The sequence below is a fragment of the Natrix helvetica genome (assembly GCF_964273705.1).
Source record: "Natrix helvetica genome assembly, chromosome: 4".
NCBI lineage: Eukaryota > Metazoa > Chordata > Lepidosauria > Squamata > Natricidae > Natrix > Natrix helvetica.
The window spans coordinates 95,543,781-95,549,996 of record NC_138550.1 but is presented as its reverse complement, the minus strand read 5'-3'; positions in this window follow the sequence as shown (position 1 = coordinate 95,549,996).

The window sequence follows — 6,216 nt, the reverse complement described above, 5'->3', positions numbered from 1 at the left end:
TCTTAATATATCCCCATTAATTTGCCAGTTATGAATGTCATTATATTTTTATACAAATACCATGACGTTCATTTTCTGACAATATAGTACTACCGTGTTTTCCCGAAAATATGACATGTCCTGAAAATAAGGCCATGCCACATTTTTCGGGTGGGCAAAAATATAAGCCCTCCTCTGAAAATAAGCCCCCTGGACAACCCCCCCCTCTGGCCAGGCAGAGCGCCACGCACCAACCTAGCGATATTGCGAAGGTGCCAAGCTGTGGGAACCGGGAAGGGGGCAAAGACACTCACGTTGCTTGGCGCCTTCAGGATACTGCTAGGTTGGTGAGCGGTGCTGTGCCCAGCTGGAGGGGGCCAGTTGCCGAGCTGCTGCTCTCTTGTGAGCAGGCTCCCAAAGAGCCGGGCACATCCTCAGGGGTGAACCGCTGTGTTGTGCTGTTGTAGCAGCACAACACAGCAGCCATGAAACGACCATGCTCACGAGCAGCCACCAGGCAAACCCCCTTTCCAGCCGGACACAGCGCCATTCACTGACCTAGGGGTATCGTCAAGCCATATGAATGCCTGTTTGCCGCCGCCCAGCTCCCATGGCTTGGCGCCTTCGAAATGCCAGTGAATGGCGCTCTGCACTGCTAGAGAGGGGGGGGTTGCACGAGTGGCTGTTCTGCTCCCGCTCCCACGCCTCCCAGCCTCACAATGCCCTGGTCCAGCTCTCCCTGCAGAACCAGGGCACCTCCGCTGCTGCCGCCTGCCGCCACCATCCCAGCATGGCTTGTTTGGCGGCTTTCAAACCAAATCTTCCGGCAGTGGCCATTCTGGGTGTACTCTCTATGGTTGTGGGCCAGCTGCTGGCAGAGTGTACTCCCACAGCGTACAACCATAGAGCATACGCCCAGAGCAGCCACTGCCGGAAGACTCGGTTTCGAAGCCTCCAAAAAAGCCATGCTGGGATGGCGGCGCCAGCGGAGGTGCCCTGGCTCTGCAGGGAGACTTGGGCAAGGGCATTGTGAGGCTGGGAGCCACATGAGGCAAACGGCCACTTGCACAACCCCCTCTCCAGCCATGCGGTGTGCCATTCAGTGGCATTTCGAAGGCACTGAGCCGCGGGAGCTGGGTGGCAGCAAACAGGCGCTCACGTGGCTTGGCGATACCCCTAGGTCAGTGAATGGCGCTGTGCCCAATTGGAAAGGGGGGTTGCCGGCTGGCTGCTCGTGAGCGTGGTCGCTTCATGGCTGCTGTATCGTACTGCTGCGACAGCACAACACAGCCATTCGCTCCTGAGGCTGTGCCCAGCTCTTTGGGAGCCAGCACACAAGAGAGCAGCTGCCCAGCAACCCCAAAACAATAAGCCCTCCCCTGATAATAAGGCCCAAGCCATATTTTGTGGGTCAAAAGAAAATAAGACCCTGTCTTATTTTCGGGGAAACACGGTAGTTTTTATTCTTAAGAGAAGAAAGCCAAGGCTCTCCATTTCTTTCCTATTTCCACTTGGGGGACAATTAAGTTTTCTGCTTATAGAAGAGCTGGATCCACTTGTCCTGCTAATACAAAGGAGGGATGGGGGGGGGGGGAAATAGAGGGCTGAGGTTATTGGGTTGGTATTTTGGTTAAAAGGTTAAAAGGGGCTGAAATGCACCCTGGCCTTTCTGGCCACGTGCTGTCCCTCAGGGGCTGCACCTTTTAAACCCTTGGATTAGTGAAAAATAATGTAATTTGAGAAGAGAGTGACAAATATTTTTCTGCAACATTCAGCAGTGTAGTGATTATTTACTTACATAGGTTAAGCATGTAAATATAAATAGTCCTAGTTTAGCAATCACTCATTAAGCAACCATTTGAAGTTATGATGCCACTGAATCAGGGGTGGGTTCCTGCCAGTTCTAACCTCTTCTATAGAAGAGGTTCCACAAATCTACCGTGCCGTTTAGAACCGGTTCCAGCTCCCTCCCCCCGCCCGCCTGCACCACGCTTGCCCTGCCCACGGCTCACTGATTGGCTGGCTCACCAATCACCCCGCCCGCCTCTAAGAGTCCTATCTAAACCTTAAAGTCTTAAAGCTGTCAAGTTTGACCATCCCTGGGTTTTTTTTTTCTAAAGTGTTGGGGTGCAAGGGTCTTGTAACTTGACAGCTTTAAGACTTGCACACTTCAATGCCAGAGTTCCTGAGCCAACATGACTCGAGGAGGAATTCTGGGAGTTGAAGTCCACAAGTCTTAAAGCTGTCGAGTTTGAACACCCCTGGGGATTTTTTTTTCTAAAGGGTTAGGGGTGCAACATTTTGGTTGCTAAGCAAGAGCGTTGTTAAGTGAGTTTCACCACATTTTACAAGTTGGCCATGCCCACCCAGTCACATGACTGCCAAGCCACTCCCACCCGGTCACATGGCTGGCAAGCCACTCCCACAAAGCAGGCCACACCTCCAGAAGAGGTTCTAAAAAAATTTGAAATCCACCACCGCACCAAATGAGTCATAATTATGTTAGGACCTCATAGTTGTGCCCATCACAGTGTCACCACAGTCAAGTGAATGTGATTTGGATTTTTGTCAACTATGATTGTCACAGAATTCTGCGGTCACATCAACATTTGCAGCTTTCATGCTGGCTTCCGATAAGCAAAGTCAATAAGGAAGCCGGCAGGAGGTTCCAAATGGCAATCTCACAATGTCACACTTCATAACACTGTGGGACTTGCTTAATGATGATAACTGGAAGTGCTAGAACTGCTGTCACAAAGCTGTGTGATCACCTGGTGTTGTGCTTTATGACCACATTGCTTAGTGATAGAATTTTCTGCCCAAATATTGTCACTTAGTAAAGACCTCCTGTAATGAGAACAACGAAAGAACATTGACTTGCTATACTTTGTCTAAGACCGTGGATTCCTTCCACCGGTTTTTCCCTACCCTAGGACCAGTAAGGATTAATTAATCAATCCTTTCTCCGGTCTTTGGGAAGGACTCTGTGGATAAAAATGCTGGATCTATTCTAATTACCTGGCTGACTGTGCAAATCAAACAATGATGATTCTCTTGGCAATTTGAAGTGCAAGGGTGACATCGTGTGGTTCATTCAAAGACCACATTGTCTTGACACGTGCTATCTGTGAAACTAAATGGATAAAGGCCAAAAAAGTGAAAATCTCTGTTCACATCACTTCTAATCCTAGTCTGGTTCTTGAACCTGAGCATTTCTCAGAATTGTTCACAAGGAGAAAAGGGGAGAAAGAGAGAAACGAATACATACGTTCAACTACAGGAAGCCTGGACATTAGGAACAATTATCATATCTGTGCCTAGCTGAATCCGGAAAAGGCAGGAAAGAGTACTTTGAAGCTCTCCACTCCAAGGGACAGAAAACCATGTCAATGGTAGTCTCTCTAGTGCAGATAATCCTCAATGTACGACCACAACTGAGCCCAAAATTTCTGCGGCTAAGTGAAACTTTGGTTAAGGGAGTTTTGCTCCGTTTTATGACTTTTCTTGCCATAGTTGTTGAGTGAATCAGGTCAGTGGGTAAATTAGTAACACGGTTGTTAAGTGAAATTGATTTCCCCATTGATTTTGCTTGTGAGAAGGTCGCAAAAGATGATCACATGACCCCCGGGACACTACAACCATCATAAAGATGAGTCAGTTGCCAAGTATCTGAATTTTGATCATGTGACCATGGGGATACTGCAATTGTGTGAAAAACGGTTGTAAGTGACATTTTTCAGTGGTGTAACTGCTTTATTTGAAGCTACTGAGGAACGAGAGGAGGCTCATATAACGAACAAGGCTTTATTAACAGAATTAGTAAAACACAACAAGAGTGGCTGGCTCCTGTCTGACAGTTATTTATACTGTTAACTGTCAGACAGGCAGCCAATCAGGTGCTCGCTATTCTCCCACCAGCCGACATTCGCGCTTCAGCCAATAGGGATCTTCTTAGCTTGCCAGCAGCTACACCAGGACATAACAGTAACTTTGAACGGTCACCAAATGAACTGTTGCAAATCGAGGACTACCTGTACTTGTGCAACATTGTACCAGGTAGAGTAATGCAAAGAAGGAACTGAAAATCCCATTACAGGAAAACACTAAAGGATAATTAGATATCATGGAAGTCTGGTGGGATGAGATTCGTGATTAGAATATTAAACTTGGACTTTTTGATTTGTTCAAAACCCAAAACCAAAAATAGAGAGGCAGGGCAGATGTTTATATAAAGAAGCCATATGTTCATAAAGAAATTCATGTCCCTAAAAGTGGACTTCCATTAACATTTACAGGAAAAAGGAAGAAAAGGTGACTGCGTAAGTTTTGTACAAGTGTCTTCTCTAGACAGAGGAACGGGACAATCCCTTTCTAAATCAATTCAAAAATATCCCCTTATCTTCTTATTCATTTATACACTGATAAATGAGTGACATCTTAGAGGACAGCAATTGTGCCATGTTGGAAATTCCAAATGACTAGGGGACAGTGGTGCAATTCATCCGGTTCTATTCGGTTCGGGCGAAACGGTAGCTCCGCCCACCCGCTCGAATGTCATCATGTCCCATTTTTTCCGCGCTGCGCATGCGCGAAAGAGCCTGCACATGCGTGGAGGTGGCATCTGCGATCACATTTGTGAACCGGTACTGAAGGTAGGTTGATTTCACCCATGCTATGGGACAAAAAGCTAACAGAAATAAATAATTTCCCTGGACTTCAGAATGGTTTCAATAAATTCAGGTGAAAGTTTGGCACTGTATCACGATGTGAAATCCTGAAGAAGAAACATGTTAACAGCAATGGGGAGGTGCAATCTTCTTCTAATTGTCCAAGGCTTTCTCTCCATCTGAAAAATGCAGCTTGTTTTTTATTACGTTGTTCCAAATATTTCAAAATGTTGAACACGTTTTTCTTTCTAACATGATCCTTTGTCTTTTATGTAAAAACCCACATTGATTCTCGTGAGTGAATTCTTGCAAAATTATTTTCAGTCTTTCAGCTGGAATCATTGTGAACAACTTAAGAGTTGTAAGATAGAACATCGTGTTTCATAGAGATGCTGAAAGTGTATCTTCAAAACCTTTATAGTACAAACCTGATCATCTATCAGATCCTGGCATCCTTCCTTGCACTTTTTTATATCTTCCAAAATTTCTCTTATTGTTATAAGTTCGTTCATAATTTTTATAACTTCTAAAACTTCCCTTATTGTTATAAGGTAATTCATAATTTTCTTTTTTCCTCTATAATGCTTTGTAGATTTTGTTTTCTAAGATATTCATCTATTTCCTGCAAAGATATAACACATCCTTTAGAAAAAAATGGAAAGGTGATGAAATGCTTTTTGCATGCCCACATTAACCATTAATGCAGTGTCTCTGTCTTGGAGTTTCAACATCTTTTCCTCTTTCTTTTTTAGCTCATATACCAGCCATTTCCTGTCAAAGGTTGAGGTTTTTTTTGTTTTCTTTTTTGCTGTTCATGGTTCATTTTCATATCCATTTCCCTTAATAACGTAGATAGCTGTTGCTGCAAGAGTTTAATCTGTTAAGAGAAATTTGTCTTCTCTGGAAATTTCTTTAATCTTTTCTTTTGATCTCACCCAAAATATTTTGGTTTTCTTTTGCCTCTTCTTCTTGAGTTATTATGCTTTATAAAGTAATCTCTAATAAAAGCTTTACTTGCATCCCAAGCTATTCTCAAATCAAGTTGTAGCACCTTATATTTAACTCATGGATTTTCCCTGACATAGAAATTTAGATATATCCTTTTGCCATTGTTTAAATGCTGCATCAGTTGTCAAAATAGGTACTGTTTGAAATGAAAACAACATTCTAGGTAAAATATTCATCTTAATCAAAGAAAATCCTCTCAGTAATGAAAATTGTATTTTCACTTAACATATTTTGTTTACCTTTATTCCATATCTTAACATAACTATTTTGGAATAATATACAATTCATATTTGTCACAGTGATATCCGACTATTTTGCCTTCTTCTCAATCTTAAAGCCTAATTTGTTTATCAATTTTGTTTGATCTTGTATTTTTATATTTTTGTTAACATCTTCATCTATATTAATGTTAAAACCTGCTAATGAATCAAATTCTTTTGTCTATTGTTTCAAATTCCTGTAAAGGATCTTTCAGAGCCAATATCATGTGCAAAAGCTCTTGATTTATAAATCTGTTTTTAAATATTTACTCCCCAAATCATTTTATCCTGTCTTATGTCTC